We start from the raw sequence: 21,946 nt of genomic DNA, 5'->3' as shown, positions 1-21,946 counted from the left end.
AGCTACCCCTCTGGAGGTATACTTAAGTCTGAAAGGAATCCCTAAGACCTGAAAGGATATGAGCAATTCAAAGTTAACTCCTATTTGTGTTAAAGAGAGGCAACTGGAGGTATCCTGCTTTTATGATAAAGTGCAAAAGATGGTACCTGAAAAACGGTTGCTTTTACTAAACAAGCACTGAGAAAAGCTTTCTATCAAAATACTAATCATGTGTTGACTGAACAAAAGCCACGGACTTTTGAATGGTCTGTATAGGCTTGCAGTTTATATGAACATTTGCTGAAACAGACTTTTTAAGCTAATTACCAGTTCAACAAGACAATACTTTGTTTAATTTCTGTTAGTAAATCCCAATTTAAATTTAAAAGTTGGTTTCCAGAGACTACTTCTGTTACTGAAAATACTATACTGGTGGAGAACATACGCAGAAAAAAAATATAACTCTTGTTTTCCAAACTACTCGCTGGACTTGAGTTTTTCCCCTACATCAAAAAGAATGCAAACTTTCAGAGTAAACGCTTCCTCTAAGATGGTAGGGAACCTATCACGGACTGGATCTGAAAAAAATAGATTAATTTTAAACACTTCTAAATACATGGAGATTTGATCAGACTGAATGGATCCTAGCAGAGTAAAACTGTTTGGATGAACTGTTAATCTTTGTGCCCATATGGAGAGTTGTTCTGGAAAAACTTGTGACAATGAGAAGGGTTGGACTGAAACAAGAATAGCTGTTTTTTTTTCTTTCGTTTTCTTTTTTTTTGTTGTTTGTTTTTTTGCCCCTCTAGGTGAATTTTTCTGAAAAGTAAAAAAAAAATGCATGTACTGAACCCCAGCTGCAGAGTTCTGCACAAAATGAAAAGTTTTAGTCAAAGCTACTATTAGCCACAATACTGCTCGCCATCCATCTAGTATGGTTATCAAGTGTTGCCATTTTGCAGATGGTTCAGTACAACAATAGCACAGCTTCCATTAAGCCTTTAGTGAACTTGATTCCAGTTCTTCAGGACAAATATCCAGCAATCAGCCAACACCTACATAGTCTGCAACAGCAGATACCCATCACGGTGACCCATCCACCCAATTCACTGGGAACTGCAAATGCCACTCTCTCTCGCTGAAGAAACTTGGAAAGGAATATTAAATGAAGGTCTGTTTGGTGGTGTTCAAACTATATGCAGCTAGAGAAAACTGGACCCAAACAGAACAGGACACAGAATACTGTCCTCATTTAAAAGGGGACACTCTGAAGTCATACAAGGACCTGAAGGATGCTGATGCACAAAACTTCCAGAAGGTGAAACAAGAACTTCTGGCTAGAGTTGAAGCCACAGCCAAGTAACAGTCCCTTAAGGTTCACATCTGGACATCCAGTATGGACAGACTGGTAAAGGTCACAAATTGCTGACAATGTATACAATCAAACAGTTGTTAAAACCAATATTTTAAGTAGAATTCTGGAAATACTGACTGTAGCTAAACGTGAAAGGGCATTTATTACCACTTTAAGAAAGGGTGAACTCCAGGGCGTCACCAAGTTTTCTGAACAGCTAGTTGTTTAATAGACCATCTGATATTAATAAACATTGCAAACCCTAAGCCAGACTAGCTTGCATCAAGGGCTAATAAACCATCACCAAAACCCTCCCTCTGCCTGAAAATAAGAAAAACGTTCTGTGTTTTTATGTTCTAGAAAAGGGCATATACATCAAAGTACTACTCACTTAGTGACAGGAATACTAAACCTATAAAGACTGTTAATGCTAACAAAGTTGTACCTGAATGTATGCCAATGGAATGTGATTACACTGAACATTTCTGACTACAAGTACAGAATCTTTTTTTTTCTCACTACACTATTATCAAATTTGTTAAATGTAATATTGAGGTAGAGAGAAAAGAAATGTAAGAATTTTTGGACATGGAGCATTATTACATTAGCTGGATCGCAATATACTACTACTACTAAATAGAACAGTAAAGTAAAATGTCTGCAAAGAAACAAAAGGAAAAACTGAACGAAACAAAAAGAAATGTAAACCCTGTAAGGCAAAGTATTACACCCAACAGCACTAGTGCCTAACTCAACACATAATATGATAATTGCCTAAGACTCTTCCCAATTCAATAGCCTACAGAAGAGAAGGGGAAGGTTTAACAAGATATACTGACAAACACAAAAGCTCTAGCAATGAAGATGTTACAGAACTAGAAGCTACAAATGGAACTAAGAGTTGCCTCTTGGTGGAAAAATTAGATAAATCTGATACTGAGTCTTACTTAAATATTCCACTATGTAAAGTAATAAAAGAAGACAGAGAAGGAAAGTCTTATAAAAGGCATGAGCAGTTAAAGTAAAGTCAGTGTGGAAGCAGAGAAGTAAGACCAAATAATTAATAAAAAACAAGTAATCTCTGTGGTATCCCCGAAGTCTCAAAACAACCCACTAAAGTGTAGTGGGTCCAAAAATAAAACAGTGCAAGAAACTTCTCTGTGTGGAAGATTTGCAGTCCATATATTTCTAGTTATCACTGTATATTAATCATATGCTGCGGTGGTACGGCGGTAGTGCTGTTACCTCACAGCAAGAGGTTCTCCCGTTCGATTCTCGGTTGGGCTTTGGAGTGCCTTCTGTGTGGTGTCTGCATGTCCTCCCTGCGGTTGGGTAGCGTTTGAAAGACATGCATGCGTAAATGGGCGTGCCTTCGCTGAAGGTTGGGCATCAAGCTGGCACCTCGGCGTTTCGTAAAAATCTACTGCCAATCATTAGTGGACCGGAGTTCCGCTTTGGCGACCCCTTACAAAAGACAAACAACAACAACTGTATGTTAATCAGATCAGACAATAGTAGTAGAAGTAGCGAACTTAAACTCGTCTTAAGTCAAAACAAAACAAAACAAAAAATAATAAAAAATCTATAATTGTACAGCATTACTAAGTATTCGAAAGTAATCCAAGCAAAGCAGGCAGTCTGTTTCCAGTCGAAAATCCTTAAGTACACAGACACCAGTCGAAAGTCCTTTAAGTATCCAGTCTCCTTGCTTGGATGTCTGTACTTAATAACGGATTTTCGACTGGAAGCAGACTGCCTGCCTTGCTTGGAATACTTTCGAATACTTAGTAATGATGTACAATTATATATTTTCTATTAATTTTTGTTTTGTTTTGACTTAAGACGAGTTTAAGTTCACTACTTCTACTACTATTGTCTGATCTGATTAATATACAGTGATTAACTAGAAATATATGGACCAAATAATTAATACATTAAGGGACACAAGTACAGAAACTAAGGAAGTTCATTTTAAAATTTCTAATCAAACAAAACCCACATAGTTATAGGCAGTGCATACCTCCACCTCCACCAGCCACATCAAAATTCAATAACCTTATCCAACAAATATATGCAAAAGCTCAAAAAAACTGTAACCTAATCATTCTTTGAGACTTCAACCTCAATTACTTAAGAACAAAAGCCAATGATATGTCAGAACTCTTGGGTTAAGTCTTACCCAAACCAAATCTTAATACCAATAGACCAAACCTTCAATCCAACAGACACACCTTACTAGATCATGTAATAACTAATAATCCTGCAATGATTTCTAACCTTCTCATTCATGCACCCTCCTTCAGCGATCACTGTTCCATAACTTTCTCAGTACATAATCTAATATTAAAATATAAACACAAACTTATCACCTTCAGAGGCAAACCATTCAGAATATCACTAATCTTAAAAATCACTTTACTGCCCTTGATTGGTTTTCACTTACTTCCCATAAAACACCCCAATGAAGCAGCTAACAACCTTACCAATACCCTGCTGCACTTGTAAAACAAATTCTTTCCATTAGTATAAAGGCTACTTTGACCTCAAACACGACTGGGTATCTAATGAACTCAAAACACCTCCTCAAATTATGTAATGAAGCATGGCACAATTGGAAATGCAACTTCTCCACAGATTCCCGAGTCAAATACATATCACTACACAACCTAGCCAAGCAATCTATTCACAAACACAAAAACAACCACTATCAAAACAAAAATCTCACTTTTAGCCAAACCTAAAAGATTCTGGAGGCAACCTGCTGACTGGTTGTAAAACACATCACATCTCCACTCCACTGGACCTGCCTACCACCACCAAATACAAAGTCTCATGCACTGACTTCCTTAATGAGTTCAGCAACTTGCCATACATCAACAACACAAACTTACCACCACCCCCACAGTCACCATCTTCCCCCTTTTACATTCCACACTTTCACTTCAAAAAAAATTAGAATTAAACAGATAAACAAAATAGGTCCACATGCAAACAGGTACTCACCTAGACTCAGATAACCTAGCCTCTTAGTTCAATGACCTTTTTAAGGACCTTCATCTCTTACCCTCTCACTCACATATACAATCTCAGAAATGGAAGCATAAATAGTCACACCTATTACAAAACTACCCCAGTCAAGTATTGCTTCACAATTCATCCTTATCTCTATACTTCCAACGTTAGGCAAAATACTAGAAAAAATTATCTACACCCAAATTACTGTTTGTTTAGATCAATATTATCTTCTCTCTAGGAAGCAACATGAATTCTGGTCTGGACGCAGCACCATAACAGCTCTCTACTTCCTTACAGGTGACATCCTTAACCAATATGGATAAAAGGCAATCTGACAGGAGCCATCTTCACTGACCTCACAAAAGCCTTTGATCTAACTGACCATGACTTCTACTTGACAAATTAAATGAAATAGGCATTAATGACAATGCAAAAACTTGGTTTGTAGACTTCAACTATAGATCCTTCAAAATGAAAGCAGGCATCACCACCTCTAAAGTAGCTCCTCTTATGAAAGGAGTCCCCTAGCATTCCACTTCAGCCCCTCTGCTCTTTTCTATATTTATCAACAAACTCACATCTGACCATCCACAGATACCACAAATTCTTTATGTAGATGATATGGTCATCTTCCTGTCAAACAAATACCACCCTGTTATACATAATCGGTTCCAAGATGACCTCCAAATCCTCAACCAGTGGTTAATAGGCCAGAAACGTATATTCCATCCTGCAAAAACAAAAGCAATGTTACCTGGAATCAACTAAAAAAAAATATTCAAAATACCCAGCTTCATAACATTTAAGATGTTAAGAAACTACTGCATCCCTCAAATACCTTGGCATTTGACAGACCAATCTCAACTTCCAACTACACATTCAAAACACACTGCTATTCTGGGTGAATAGGCTACCACCTCTTCTGTCCAAGTCAGACAAAGCTACTGTAGGGAAGGGCATACTCTTATCTCAATGTGAATATGGACTACCCATTATAGCTGCAGTCTCAAAGAAAACCACCACCACCTTACAAACCATCTCCAATAAAATCTGCTGGTTCATTACTAACTCCCCGAATAATGAACACCACTGCTCAACTCTCTCCGAAAGCTAAATGGCTCCCAGTACATAGGAGAGCCATCTACCTACTAAGATCACTAATTCAAATACAATTCGCCCCAGATGTCATCCTCTCTCTCACTTTTCACCAAAATCCACACAAAAAAATCAAGGGTCATCTCTCAATCTAAACCCACCCTACTAACTCCAAAAGTAAGCTCTGTTGCACTGACCATACATTTTTCATTCTAGCACCTAAACTATGCAACTTCACTCTTCTCTCAGTCTGAGACATCCTAAAGTACTCTGACTTCAGACAACAGCTGAAGGAACATTTCTTTACCCAAAGTGCAGCAGCACCCACCTAGGTCACTTTAAATAAACCCTACAAGTTCTCTCACACACCCTTTTATCCATATTCATCCCTCCTTATCTCATCTTGTCACTACCTTTACTTACTGCCTCTCATTCATCCTACCTCACTCTTTTCTTTGCACCTCTATCATTTCCCTCTGCATGACTCTCACAGATTTTCTGTCTTCTCCCCATGGTATAATTTCTTGCAACTATTCTCACTTGCCTCTTCTAATGTCTTCTTACCTCTCTATAATAATATGCTGCTATCCCTGTAACAAACTATCTCAGTCATTCGGGCAGCTTGTCCATAAAGCTCTGAGCATAATTCCATGTTTCTATCCATGTTATGACTAACTGTTCCTTGAACTAAATGTTGTAGAATATTCTTGCATCGGTAGATATATGTACATGTAAGTAGGTATATAGAGATATAGATATATCTATATTTTTTAAACATATTCTTGTATCTGCAAATGTTTTCTTGTATGATCATCATCTTCTTTCCGCTGTTCCCGTTAGGGGTCGCCACAGCGGATCATCTGTTTCCATTTCTTCCTGTCCTCTGCATCATGCTCTTTCATACTAACCATCTGCATGTCCTCTCTCATCACATCCATAAACCTTATCTTAGGCGTTCCTTTTTTCCTCTTACCTGGCAGCTCCATCCTTAGTATCCTTTTCCCAATATACCCAGCATCCCTTCTCAGCACATGCTCAAACCAACGCAATCTCACCTCTCTTGCTTTGTCTCCAAACTGTCCAACCTGAGCTGACCCTCTAATATACTGATTCCTAATCCTGTCCGTCCTAGTCACATCCAGTGCAAATCTTAACATCTTTAACTCTGCTACGTCCAGCTCTGATTCCTGCCTTTTCGTCAATGCCACCGTCGCCAAGCCATATAACATAGCTGGTCTCACTACCCTCTTGTAGACCTTCCCTTTCATTCTTACTGGTACCAGTCTGTCGCAAATCACTCCTGACACTCTTCTCCACCAATTCCACCCTGCCTGTACTCTCTTCTTCATCTCTCTTCCACACTCACCATTACTCTGAACTGTTGATCCCAAGTACTTAAACTCATCCACCTTTACCAACTCTACTCCCTGCATCGTCACCATTCCTCTACCCTCCCTCTCATTTACACACATATTCTGTTTTAGCCCTGCTGACCTTCATTCCTCTCCTCTCTAAAGCATATCTCCACCTCTCCAAGGTCTCCTCAATCTGGTCCCTACTCTCACTACATATCACAATGTCATCTGCAAACATCATAGTCCACGAGGCTTCCTGTCTGATCTCATCTGTCAACCTGTCCATCACCACTGCAAATACGAAAGGGCTCAGAGCTGATCCTTGATGTAATCCCACCTCCACCTTAAACGTATGTCACTCCCACTGCAGTCCTCACCAATGTCACACTAACCTCGTACATATCCTGTACCACTCTTACATACTTCTCTGCCGCTCCCGACTTCCTCATACAATACCACAACTCCTCTCTAGTCACCCTGTCATATGCTTTCTCTAAGTCCACAAAGACACAATGCAACTCCTTCTGACCTTCTCTGTATTTCTCCAACACTCTCAGAGCAAATATTGCATCTGTAGTGCTCTTTCCTGGCATGAAGCCATACTGCTGATCACTAATCATCACCTCCCTTCTTAACCTAGCTTCCACTACTCTTTCCCATAACTTCAAGCTGTGACTGATCAGTTTTATCCCTCTGTAGTTACTGCAGCTCTGCACATCACCCTTATTCTTAAAGATAGGTACCAAAACACTTTTTATCCACTCCTCAGGCATCCTCTGACTTTCCAAAATTTCATTAAACAATCTGGTTAAAAATTCCACAGCCATTTCTCCTAAGCACCTCCATGCTTCCACTTGTATGTCATCTGGGACAACAGCCTTTCCACTCTTCATCCTCTTCATAGCTGTCCTTACTTCCTCCTTGCTAATCTCTTTCACTTCCTGATTCACTATCCCCACATCATCCAACCTTCTCTCTCTCTCATTCTCTTCATTCATCAGCCCTTCAAAGTACTCTTTCCATCTACTCAACACACACTCCTCACTTGTGAGTACGTTTCCCTCACTGTCCTTTATCACCCTTACCTGCTGCACATCTTTCCCAGCTCTGTCCCTCTGTCTAGCCAATCGGTACAGGTCCTTTTCTCCCTCTTTAGTGTCCAATCTCTCATACAACTCTCCATATGCCTTATCCTTAGCCTTCACCACCTCTCTCTTTGCTATGCACCTCATCTCCTTATACTCATGTCTACTTTCTTCATCTCTTTGACAATCCCACTTCTTATTCGCCAGCCTCTTCCTCTGTATACTCTCCTGCACTTCCTCATTCCACCACCAAGTCTCCTTGTCCTCCTTCCTCTGTCCAGATGTCACACCAAGCACCTTTCTAGCAATCTCACTTACTAGCTCTGCTGTAGTTATCCAGCTATTCGGTAACTCTTCACTGCCTCCCAGTGCTTGTCTTAACTCTTCCCTGAACTCCACCTCACAATCACCCTTTTTTAACTTCCACCATTTAATCCTTGGCACTGCTTTCACACTCCTCCTCCTCTTCTTGATCACCGTCATCCTACAGACAACCATTCTATGCTGCTTAACAACACTTTCCCCTGTCACCACTTTACAGTCTCCAATCTCCTTCAGACTGGCCCTCGTACATAGGATATAATTCACCTGCGTGCATCTTCCTCCACTCTTGTAAGTCACACCATGCTCCTCCCTCTTCTTAAAATATGTATTCACCACAGCCATGTCCACCCTTTTCACAAAATCCACAATCATCTGACCTGCTGCATTCCTCTCCTTAACACCATACCTACCCATACCTTCCTCATCCCCTCTGTTCACTTCACCAACATGCCCACTGATGTCCGCTCCAATCACTAGTCTCTCACTCTTGGGTACACTCACCACCACTTCATCCAACTCACTCCAAAATTTTTCTTTCTCATCCATCGCACACCCAACTTGTGGAGCATATGCACTAACAACATTCATTACACCATCAATTTCAAGCTTCATAAACATCACTCTATCAGACACTCTTCACCTCCAAAACACTCTTGGCATACTGTTCCTTTATGATAACCCCTACCCCATTTTTCCTGCCATCCACACCATGATAGAACAGCTTGAACCCACCTCCTATACACCTGGCCTTACTTCCCTTCCATCTAGTCTCTTGCACGCACAATATATCAGCCTTCCTTCTCTCCATCATATCAGCTAGCTCTCTCCCTATACCAGTCATACTGCCAACATTCAAAGTTCCTACCCTCACTACTACACTCCTAACCTTCCTCCTTCCTTCCTGCCTTCGGGCATGCCTTCCCCCTCCTCTTCTCCTTCGGCCAACAGTAGCCCAATTTCCGCCAGCACCCTGTTGACTAACTACTGGTGGCGGTCATTGTTAACCCGGGCCTCGACCGATCCGGTATGGAAATATGAAATGTTCTCCGCATAAGTAATTTGGCAGAGGTTTTACGCCGGATGCTATTCCTGACGCAACCCTCCCCATTTATCCGGGCTTGGGACAGGCACAAAGAAATGCACTGGCTTGTGCATCCCCAGTGGCTGGGTTTTTTGCAAATGGTCCACTGAGATTAGTGCACTACCCCAGTAAACAAATGCAAATAAAGATGTCTCACTTGAAAGGCTAGTACTGCACACTCTGGGTCCACTATTATACACTGGTGGTTGCAAAAAAAAAAAAAAAAAATTATATATATATATATTTTATTTTTTTTTTTCACTTGAAAGAAAAGCTTGTGTGGGTGTAACAAAACGGTGACACACATATGACCGAATGCTAATTTGTGTGAATCTAATATTGTTGAATTTAAGTTTTATATAGTCTAGGTAAGTAAGAGTGTGCAGGAAAATGAATGTTTGAAAGTGGTGGTTGCTTTATAATGTATAGGATGTATGTGCAAGTGTTCATGGGGTAGGTTTACAGTAAGGTCAGGGTAAGGAGATAAATTCAGTGTTGTGTGTGCTCTGTGTCCTTTTATCCTGAGTAATGGTACTGTTAGGGAGAGAGGTTTTAGTAATGCAATGTGTAGGTTTGGGCTTAGTGGCAGGGGTAGGGTTAGCACCCACAAGTAAGCTGGTGCAGTAGAGGGGTCTGTAAAACTCCTTCCTTTGAGAGACTGAAAAAGAACAAGCCTTATTGGAGGACAAAATGCTGCACAGAGTAAGCCATGTTTGAGGACAAACTGCTACATGGAGGTGAGATAGCAGAGATTTCAAAGGAAAGTCTGTAGACCATGCAAATGAGAAGATGCAGACTTGGTGGAGTTACCAGATGTGAACTTGATACACAAAACCGTAAAGGAGAACGGAAAACAGCAAATCAAATGAGACGTGTGCTTTTAGAGTAGAAGCCGTGTGTGTGTGTGTGTGTGTGTGTGTGTGGGGGGGGGGGGGGGGTGACACTAAACAGGATTAATTGTTACCAATGGCCAGCAGGGAGCGTCATACGACAATGAAAGCTTAGAAAAAAGTTGCAGTACTGGAAACAGATTTCTCAACCTCTTGGTCAAGTACTATGGACAAAGTCAAAACTTATGGAGGGGTGCAAAATCCAGGGAAAGGTTTTAAATTTTGCTCTACTAAACTTTGAAGCTACTAGAACAACAGGTTTTGCATTAGTATACATTTTCTGAAGGATGTGAGATCTGAAATTCAAATATTTGTTGAAATTTACTTTAATTCTCATTGTTTGTCAGAAAACTACAAACGTTATGAGAACAGAGCAAAAAACTTTAGGCAATAATCTGGATATACTGTGAAATTCTGGACAGTTTAGAGGTATGTCTGAAGGACAGGAAAAAAAAACATTTAGAAAGAAGGATTGTTGAAATAAAATTCCCAGCTGTGGGGATTTTAAACATTTGAACTGCTAGACAAATTTATGCTTAAAGTGGAAGAAAAAGAAACATCTATTGTCAGAAGTTGCATGTGTCTATACCTGGTCGAGAGAGGGAGTTTGGATGCAACTTTGAACAAACTACATTTCTGAACTCTTAAATTTTTCTTCTGATATATGTACAGACATTTACACTGTAAAAAAATATGAAGGGAAATTATGGGCTGGGCATGGGAGATTTTCTTCTTCTTTCAGCTTATCCCGGTTAGGGGTCACCACAGCAGATCACCCATCCGCTCATGATTGGAAGTGGAGTTTTACGGTGTCGAGTTGTCAGCTCGGCGCCCAACCTTCCACAGAAGGCACACACATGCACGCACTCACGCCTAGAGCCAATTTAGTGTGTCCAATCCACCTACAGCATATCTTTGGGATGTGGGAGGAAACCGGAGCACCCGGAGGAAACCCATGCGACCATAGGGAGGACATGCAGACTCCACACAGAAGGCACCCCAGCCGAGAATCAAACCGGAGAAACTCTTGCTGTGAGGTGACAATGCTAACTGCTGCACCACCACGGCCACCCTGGGCAAGGGAGATTTTAAGTTACTTAAAAGGAAATTGATGGAAAATTAACCCATTTACCATTTACTGTGAACAGAGATGAGATGAGGAGAAATCTTCATTACTATGGTTAACCAAAAGTATGTTTTGTGGTGATTAAAGTCATTTAATGAATGAATTTAATAAAAAACATGCACCCAATATGGGGAACAGGGACATGTTGCAAAAACTGCAAAATTAATGCAAACTAAAGAGTACAGGTGGATGGACTGTGCGGAAGACTGACAAAATAATGACCAGAGTTTAAAAATTATTACAAAAAATGTAGATCTTAGGAAGAATATGGATATGGAAATAAGATCAGAAGAGCAAGAGGGAGAAAGACGAACTGAGGAAGAAATGGAAGGTGAAAATAGCAACTAAGTGGAGGTCATGCAAAACAACTGAAAAATTGTACAGGAAAATCAGTTTCAGACACTCCAACATGGAAGTGAAGAAGGGGAGATAATGAAGGTCAAATTTCAACAGGAGGCCATTTAAAAGTGCAGGGTGCAAACACTAATGTTACAGAAAACACATATGGATTGAAAGGAGCACGTAAATTTGACAAAAAGGGTTTCTGGGTGGACATTCAGCAGAATATCAGGAACAAAGGAAAGGGGAGTAATACTGTTTCCTAGAGGACCTTCAATAGTGATACAAGAGGAAAATAGACCATGCTGGATTTGTGGTAGTAAGAGGTTAGTAGCAGGAGAGGAGGATTATACTAACATGCATTTATATTTAACCTAAAACTGCTAATGCAAAGCTTAAGAGAATTTTGGTAAAAACAATCAGATTTTAGCAGTTAAAGTACAGTTGTATAGGTAAATGCACTAAAACAGTAGATGTTTGACTAGCTCGCTGCTGCATAGCCTGAGATATACGGGTTATATCCTGCCAAGGGTATAATGGTCAGCCTGCTTCCAAAGTATAAGGGCATCTTACATGCACCCAGTCCATTAGTAGTTCAGGGTATACAGGGAGAAAAAGAGTGGTCTGGGTGCCAACCCCTTCAGAGGTTTCATGAAGGAGGAAGACTAGAGCCCTGAAAAAGGATCAATACTAGGTTAGCAAAATCAAATGTCCTTACTCTGCCAAACAAACAAACCAGAAAAAAGGAGGTGGGGTATGAGGAGGGAACAGGCTACTCCAGCAGAGATCTATATGAACATCTACTAGTATGGCAAGTTTACCTACACAAATGTACTATGTTCATTATTAGATCACTGCTGCAGTACCCTAAGCTAAACAGAATGCCAATGCTCAAAAAGACTGTGAAAGGTAAGGGTCCAGAAGCCACTGCAGAATTATCCTAGCAAAGCCTGCTCTACAAATGCAGAAAGAATCTAGCTTGTAGTACTTTGTAAAAGTATGAGCAGATAACCAAGTTGCTGCCTTTAGAATACTTTTGAGTCCATTCCTTTCCAAAAGCCACTGAATAAAACAAGACTCAAGTAGAATGTCTTTTACCCTGAATGGATTTTCTTTTAATGGTGGGAATAACAAAAATAGCTCTGGACAACCATCTGGTAATTATATGCTTTGACACTAGCTGCCTTTTTTCTTACCTTCATAGGAAACAACTGATCAGAATTTCTGCAGGTTTTACTTTCCATAACATTAAGAGTATGAAGAATCCTTTCTCCCTCATTTTGGGTTCTGGAAAGAAGCCAAGGAACTGGATAGCTTGGCTTCAGGTAAACATAGACACCACTTTAGGCATAAATTAGTTCTCAAAACAACACTATATTTGAGGAAAATAAGAAGGGTTTCCCACCATAACAGTCTGCAGCTAACTCTTCATGCAGAAGTTAGAGAAATGAGCAACAATACACCCCTCAATGTTAAGAATCTCAAAATCAGCCTGATGAAATGGTTCAAACTGTGCAAGTGTTAATTTTGCAGAAGCAAAGTTAAAATGCTAAGGAGAACCCACCTGCTTTCTAGGTGGAGAGTATGAAGAACCCCTTTTGAAAACAGCATGACATGAGACTGCACTGAAATGGAAAGATCCATGAGCAGACAAGCTGAAATGGCCAAAAGATGAACCTTGATAAAAGAATAAGATAGGTCAGAAGGTAATAACTCATTCAAATAATAAAATATACTGGAATGCTAGCCTTAAAAGGATCTTGGTTCTTAGTGTGGCAGCCAACTATAAAGTCTTTTTTCCCATTTACTAATATACAATTTCCTAAAGGCAGGTTTGTTTGCCTCTTTTAATACCTGCTGAAAGTCCTCAGAAAACAGTTGCATTAAAAAGTATTAAGACACTATTGTCCAGTCAACGAAAACTGATTTAAGCTGAGATGTATCAAACAACCCCTTTCTATTAAAAGTCCAACACGTGAGGAAGCTTGAGGTGATTGTCCTTAGCCAGTTTCAAAAGGAGAGAAAAAGTACAGTTTTGTACCTACCATAAATGTAGATGTTCGAAGATCCACATTGCTGCAGTCCTTACACTTGGGTAGTCCGCTGTCCTCGGTCGGCCCGAATATCAAAGTATTAGGCTGACGTCGGTCAAGGCGCTTAAGACTGACATCAGAACGTCAGGGTACAAATGCGCATGACCGACGTCATATCCTCAGTCTTTTCTTGCCCCAGATGTCAGAAGACCCTAAACAGAAAGGTCAAAACCAAAAGACAGCAAAAAACAACCAACCACCCTTGCACTAATCATATGTACAATATATACAATATCCACAATATTCACAGCCCCAACCACACAACCGCCTCTAACTACAGAGGGGAAGGAGGGAGGGTAAATTGGACTGCAGCAATGTGGATCTTCGAACATCTACATTTATGGTAGGTACAAAACTGTACTATGTTCTTCATCTCACATTGCTGCAGTCCTTACACTTGGGTAGAAACCCAAAGCAGAGGTAAGGGAGGATGGCAAAACTATAAAGCATTAGGAGCTGCCAAAATGCCCTGTAAAATTGCAGTGGCAAAACCAGCCCTAGATTTAGAGTAAAGTGGAAGGTGGTAATGCTTAGAGAAAGTATGCACTGAACTCCAAGTAGCTGCCTCCAAAATATCTTTAGTTGCCAGCCCCCTAAAAAAGCTGTAGAAGTGGCAGTAGCCCTAGTGGAATGAGGCCTAATCCCAGCTGGAATCACCTTACCATGATGGGAATAACAGAAAGCAATACAAAACCCAATCCACTTAGAAATAGTTTGCTTTGACACAGGCTTGCCCTGAAAACCCAAAGCAAATGAAACAAATAACTGCTGAGACTGCCTGAACCCTTTAGTTCTGCTCAAATAATATCGCAACTGCCTGTGTATATCCAAAGTGTGCAAAATCTGTTCCCCTTTATTTTGGGGGTTTGCATAAAAAGTAGGCAAATGAATAGTTTGGTTTAAAGCCACACTAGAAACCACTTTAGGCATAAAGGAAGGATTAGTATGCAAAGATACCCTATCCTTATGGAAAATTAAGAAAGGCTCAACCGCCATAAGGGCCTGTAATTCAGAAACCCTTCTCGCAGAGGTAATGGCCAACAAAAAGCAGTCTTCCATGATAAATATTTCAACTCGGCAGTAGCTGCAGGCTCAAAAGGTTGTAGAGTGAGTTTCTCCAACACAAAATTGAGATCCCAAGCAGGAGTAGGAGCTCTACGTGGGGGTCTTATATTCTTTGCCCTCTAAGGAATTGCTTAAACAAAGGATGAGAAAACAATGGTGGGTCACAGTCATAGTGAGCAGAAATTGCTGCAGCATGAACCTTAATAGAAGAGAAGGACAAACCTTTGTCCAGTAACTCAGTAAGATATTGAAGAGCCACACTTAAATTAGGCTTAGAAACATCAAATTCCTTTGCTGTACTCCAAAATAAAAATCTCTTCCATTTATCTGCGTACACTTTCCTTGTACTAGGCCTTCTGGCCTCCAAAATAACATTCAAAACTTGCTGTGGAAGCAGAGACCCTCCAGGGTTTAAAACAGAATATGCCAGGCTGTTAGATGTAGAGAGTGAAGCTTGACATTGAGTAAATGACTGTTCTCCTGAGACAGCAGGTGTGGAATCAAGGCAAAGGCCATGGAGGCTCCGTACCAGACTTCTCAGTAATGGGTACCAGTGCTGTCGAGGCCAATCTGGAGCTATTAAAATCATCTTTGGCTTGTCCTGTCTGACCTTCAGGAGTACCTTTGGGAGGAGAGGCAGAGGTGGAAAGGCATACACATGAAGATTGCTCCACTTGAATGAAAGAGCATCCACTTTCCAAGCTGTGGGATGAAACCTTTTGTGCAAAACTTTGGCAGCTGGTAGTTTAGTGGAGAAGCGAACAGATCTATGTCTGGAGTTCCCCATAACACTGTCAATTTCTGAAATACATGAGGATCCAATTTCCACTCGTGGGGATCCATAATTTGTCTGCTCAACACATCTGCTAAGGAGTTCTGTGCTCCCGCAGAAACCTTGCCTGAAGATTCAGCTGTAAACTGAGAGCAGTCTCCCACAAAATCATTGCTTGTCTGCATAGAGGATAAGAATGCCTTCCCCCTTGCTTGTTGATGTACCACATGACAGTTGTGTTGTCTGTTAGAACCAACACCTGCCCTGGAAGAAGTAAATCCTTGAAAGCTATTAATGCAAATTGGACTGCTAACATCTCCTTCAAGTTGATATGTAGATGTTGAAGTCTGGCAGGCCACGTGTCTTGTACCCACTTTCCATTTAGATGAGCTCCCCAAGCTTTGTCTGAGGCATCTGTCGTTACAATCTGACTCGCCTCTGGTCGGGTCACAGAGAGTCCCTTGTTTAGGTGACATTCCTGAGCCCACCACAAAAACTCCTTTTGAATGCAAGGTATTATCTGAATGACAGTGTCCATATCTTGGCAGTGCTGTGTCCATACATTTTTGAGATACCATTGTAGCTTCCTCATATGCAGTTTGGCATTGGGAAGCACCAGAATACAAGATGCCATGAACCCCAAGGCTTGAAGGACTGTCTTTACAGTCAGCCTGGACTGATGAGACAATTGATGGAAGTAAAGAGAAAGATTCTTTTGTTTGTCCGGGGTCAAAAAGGCCATCTGGGACGCTGTATTCAGTCTCACACCCAGAAAGCACATGTCCTGAGAGGGTACTAGACTGGACTTTATTTCGTTCACAGAATACCCCAGGCATCTTAGCACTGCTATCACATACTGTAAATGATGAAGTTCGGCCTTTTCTTGGGCCAGAATCAGGCAATCGTCCAAATAAGGATAAATCTGTATTCCTCTTAGCCTGATAAAAGCTATCACTGGAGCCAGAACTTTCGTGAACACTCTGGGCGCAGTAGATAAGCCAAAGGGCAATGCAGAGAACTGATAATGAGAAGTCCCAGCCCGAAAACGCAGATACTTCCTGCAACTGAGCCTGATAGGAACATGAAGGTAAGCCTCCTTGAGATCCAGAGTCACCATCCAGTGATCTTTGCCCAGCAGAGGCAAAAGCTGTTGTAACGTTAACATTTTGAACTTGGGAATGTCCAGATATGTGTTGAGGATAGATAAATCCAAAATTGGTCTCCACGTGTTCCCCTTCTTTGGTACTAGGAACAGGCGAGAATAAAATCCTAGGCCCACTTCTGGTAGAGGGACTGGTTGTATGGCCCCTATTTGAAGTAGCAGAGAAATTTGTTTGTGAGCCTCTAGTCTTTGCTGAGGAGGAACGTCTGGCATGCCTTTGAAAGGAGGCAAGGTATGGAAATAAAACTTGTAACCTTGGTGTATGATATCCAATACCCATCTGTCTTGAGTAATCAAACTCCAATTTTCCTTGAAGAGTGCCAACCTTCCTCCCAAAGGTGCTGCCAGGCAAGAAGGATCTGGCAGCTGAAAATGTAGGTCATTGGGCCTGTTTACGAAAGGACTGGCCCCTGCCCTCACCCGAAGACTGTGCAGGTGAACTCCCGTTCTAGGTCTGAAGGAACTCTGAGCTCTGCCCCTACCACGTCTAGATCTACCCCTAGACTGAGAATCATAAGAAGGATACGTCCACCCCTTAGCAGGCCAATTCCTACTAAACTTCGAGGCTGAACTTGCAAAAAATCTTTAACAGCCTGCATAGACTTAGCCTTGTCCTCCATTTTCTTCAAGACTGACTCCACAGGTGAACCAAACAACACATCAGACTGTAAAGGAGCATCCAAAATCCTTGTCTTAACATGGTCAGATAAATTCTGATCCCTCAGCCAGGCGTGCCTGCGAAGAACTGAACCAGTGGCAGCCACCCTAGACGAGGCCTGTACAGCATCAAAACCACATTGTAAAGAATGCTTACCCACCTGTTCCGAGACATGCACCAAATCTTGTAATTCTTTACACTCAATGCCTTCCGCCAGAGCATCTACCTTAGACTTCAATTGAGAAAGAAGATAGTTTTGATATTTCAACATGTGAAACTGGCAATTCAAAGCCCTCATAGCTAAGGTGGAAGAAGTATAGACTTTCTTTCCCCATCTATCCAAAGCTCTGGCCTCCTTATCTGGAGGAACCGGATTTTTTACAACAGAGGCCTTGACACCCTTAGGTCCCTGACTAACAGTTTCTGGGTCCGCCCTAGGACTCTTATAAAGATATTTATGAGCCTCAGGCACCCTGTAATACCTATCCGGTTTAACAGGAGCAGGAGGCAAAGAATCAGGATTAAGTGAAGCCTCTGCAAACACATCCTCCACAACATCCAGAACAGGTGGTATAGCCAAAGGCCTATGCTGGGGTAAAAGCAAAAATTCCCTAAGCCTTTTCCTGGAATCAGAGAAGTCCTGACCTTCCCACTTAAAATGTTCCCTCATGGAATAAAGAGTCTCTGAAAAAGAAAATTCCTCTGGAGGAGAAGCAGAAGGAGTCGAATCATCTGCATCAGAATCAGAATAAGGAGAGTACTCCTGCAAGTCTTCAGCCGAAGACTCTGAAACATCCGAAGCCTGCTCAAAACTCCCCAACTCTGGTTCCACCCTAGGCCTCTTATCAGGAGGGGGCAAAGAACCTCTAATCAAAGTAATTAAATCTTCTGCCATTTTAAGCATGTGCTTCTTGGGCACAGATCCTGTAGAACTAGGAGTGACACCAACAGAAGCTAAACCTGGCCTGCCTCTGGGAGAAGCCTTGGAAACAGAAGGAGAGGGCCTAACCACCCTAGGAAGGGGAGTACAGTAACCTGAGAAGCCCCTTCAGCCTGACCTGCCTCCTGAGAGGCCACATCCTGCAATATCAAAGTCTCCCCCTGGGACTCCAGAGAAGCCTCCGGCGGAACCACCGGTTCCACTGACGCCTCTAAAGAACCGGCGTCTGGTACGGACGACTCTTCTTGCCTGGGTTTAGCTGCTTTGTCTTTGCGCTTCTTGAGAAGCGGCGGAGCATCCGACGGCATATTATAATTGCACCGCTTCCCGAAGACCAACCTGGCACAATCTAACCTTCGCTTAATAGTGCGCTTATTGAACCTAGCACAAAAGCGACACCCAACAACGTCGTGCTCAGGCCCCAAACAAGGAATACACAAAGTATGATAATCCCTATGCGGTATCTGCTTCCCACAAGAAATACAGTTATTCACTTTTTCTGACATCCGGTAAACCACTGAGGCAAGAAAAACTAAAATATTCCCCAACGGGGTACTTAGCCAACTTTGACTCGGTCTGAAACTCCGAATTCGAAAAATTTCAGAACGCCGAACGGCACTTGCAACGCTGCTTCTGCATCGGACCATGCGGCAAAAAAGACTGAGGATATGACGTCGGTCATGCGCATTTGTACCCTGACGTTCTGATGTCAGTCTTAAGCGCCTTGACCGACGTCAGCCTAATACTTTGATATTCGGGCCAACCGAGGACAGCGGACTACCCAAGTGTAAGGACTGCAGCAATGTGAGATGAAGAACATCCACTACTGCATGGCCCCAGAAGGGAGTCATCACAATGATTTTTGGAGAGTCGTTCTGAATCTCAATACCGGAAGATTGCCAAATTCCGGTAATAACAGCCACACAAGTAAAAAAAGCACTCTCCAAAGCTAAGAATACAGCATCCATTGTACCAGATGACATCCCGGGCTGTGTATTACATGAACTACAAAATGAACTGGCACCTCATCTAAGTGTCACGTTTAATCATAGCCTCACCTCAGGCTTCGTGCCCACTGAGTGGCGCACAGCTACAGTTATCCCACTCCTCAAGGGGAGATCCAGCTTGGATCCTGGGAACTACCACCCCATCAGTCTGACAAGCCTGATCTGCAAGGCCATGGAACGTATTATCATGGAACTTATAAACAAAGACATTGGCAACCTTCAAACACTGGACCCCACCCAGTTTGGGTTCGTGAAGGGCCAATCTTGTCTCCTGAACCTGACTGACTTCTTCAAATCAGTCTCCAGAGTCATGGACAAGGGTAAGGTGGTCCACACAGCCTATCTGGACCTCCCCAAGGCCTTAGACACCATCCCCCACTCTGGAATCATAGATAGACTTACTAAGCTGGGCATTAATCCCCATGTCACTCGATGGGTTGCCAACTGGCTTACTGACAGAGCCCACACTGTAAAAGTAGCAGACTCCAAATCCAGCTCCAGACAAGTGGAGTACCTCAGGGTTCAGTCCTGGGACCGCTCTTGTTTGGCATCTACTTCTCTGAAGTACAGGCCAAAACTAAGGGACTCTGGCTAACAAAGGTCACAGATGACTGCAAACTGGGAGCCATTACTGAATCCCCAAATGATGTGGATACTTACAGAAAAAGATGCTTGGTGCCAGAGCCATGGGCTCAAGTTCAATGCCAAGAAATGTATAGTTATCCCCTTTGGGAAAAAACATGTACCTGTAAATTACCACATAGGTGGCAGTACACTAAACTCTGAAAGTGTGATAAGAGACTTAGGGACACAGGTGGACAGTTGTCTCACCTTCGATAACCACATTGCCACAACAGTCAGGAAATCCTTCTATGTGGCACACATCATTAAGGGCTTTTCATCCAGAAAAAAGGAGGCCATTGTCCCACTGTACTCATCCCTCATTAGACCCATTATAGAATACAACGCCCCGTTTGGTATGTACCTCTCAAGACATCTGCAACAACTGGAAAGGCGGCAGAAATACCTCACTAAAAGAATCACAGGCCTAAAGCAGATGCCCTACGCTGATGGCCTTAAAAAACTCCAGCTAAACTCTGTCGCATATAGTCTACTCAGAGGCAATCTCTGCTTAACATACAAGACCATGTCAAACCCAGAGCTGTTGGACATGCTACACTTAAAGAAACCTCAATCCCTCAGAGCCACATGCTCCAGGGATCTAAACCTTGTCATCACAATAAACAAAACATGCTAGAGGGATAGGTTCCTGACCCAGAGACTCCCCAGACTCTGGAACAGACTTGCCCATATATGTCAAGCAGAGCGCCTCTTTGGCCCTCTTCAAAAGGAACCTTGACGATTGGATGGGAGAAAGGAAATTCACCCCGGGGATCACGTCAGTCACGCTGCTAGCCAGTGGTCCAGGGAAGTAAACAGTGTGGGAAGAAATATCCAGGGAATTGTTATGGCTAGGCTTGTATAGGCCCTAGGGCCGATAGCCTAGTACCAACCTATGAACCCTGGATACCACTGGAAAGAGTGGAAAGGCATAAAGGAACATTCCAATCTAAGGGAATAAAAATGCATCTGTTTTCCAGGCCTGATTATAAGGAATACTAGAGCAGAATTTCTTCAGTTGATTGTCATGAAGGGAGGCAAACGGACCAATATATGGTGACCCTAACAGCGGGATCAAATCCTGTAAGACCACCCCCAATTCAATTTCCATTCCCCAAGGGTCTTGTCTTTGTCCCGCTTAGCTTGTTTGCCACAAAGTTTTGCTGTAAAGGAATGTAAGAAGCAAAACTACAGAATGTGCTTTGGTGGAATTGCTATATTCATGGGTACTATGACTTGTCTGCAGAGAAGGTAGGATCTGGGCCTCTCTCTGCTTGTTTATGTACCACGTTAATGTGGTATTGTCTATTATCACCTGAAGAGGACCTGGGGATCATAGCCGATTTAGAGAGCATGTATTACTGCCAACATGTCCTTGCTGTCTCTTAGTCTTTTTTGTTTCAGAGACCATGCACTTTGACACCAAAAGACATAGCCCCCAAACAAAGTCTGAGGCATCTGTAACAGGCTGTAGAGGTGGAAGAAGGGAAACAAGAGATCTGGATTCATCTAAAAACTGATCTCTTCAACATGTCAGTTCCCCTTTTTTTTTTTTTTTTTTTACAAATATAAACATTGGAATTTAAAAGGTTAGGAAAGGTTTACAGTAGAACCAAACAGATTTTAAGTACCATTGACTCTACCTCATGTGGAGTCTGGCTAGAGGACTCGAGCATGATAGATGCCATTAATTCTAAAATCCTGAGATTTTTCCTTGACTGAGTGGAAAGTTTCGGAAATAGACTTGTATGTAAATAAAACTTTCCTGTGGGAGAAAAGCATCTTTGAAGTGCTGTATCCAGAAGAGGGTCTATATCACATCAGCGAACACTAAAAATAGCGAATGCTGATATATCAAACTTCAAACTCCGAAAGCTGAAACCAGTGAAGGAACGGATCGGCAAATTTTTTCCCTGGGAAAAAATTTGCAGGGCTGTCCTCCAGTCTTTGCTGTTTTCTCCACTCTGGCACAATCTCGGAGTTGG

The 21,946-nt window shown here is 42.0% G+C and overlaps 1 protein-coding gene across 1 annotated transcript in view; it reads right to left on the bottom strand.

Moving 5' to 3' along the window:
• PCSK4 (proprotein convertase subtilisin/kexin type 4) overlaps positions 1 to 21,946 on the bottom strand; it is a 1,808,619-nt gene that overhangs the window by 1,145,493 nt on the left and 641,180 nt on the right. The gene's annotated exons all lie outside the window — the stretch shown is intronic.

The sequence above is a fragment of the Protopterus annectens genome, chromosome 13.part0 (assembly GCF_019279795.1).
Source record: "Protopterus annectens isolate FY-2018-M chromosome 13.part0, PAN1.0, whole genome shotgun sequence".
NCBI classification, from domain to species: domain Eukaryota; kingdom Metazoa; phylum Chordata; order Ceratodontiformes; family Protopteridae; genus Protopterus; species Protopterus annectens.
Note: the sequence above shows the minus strand (reverse complement) of the source record. Positions and strands in the feature narration are given on the sequence as shown.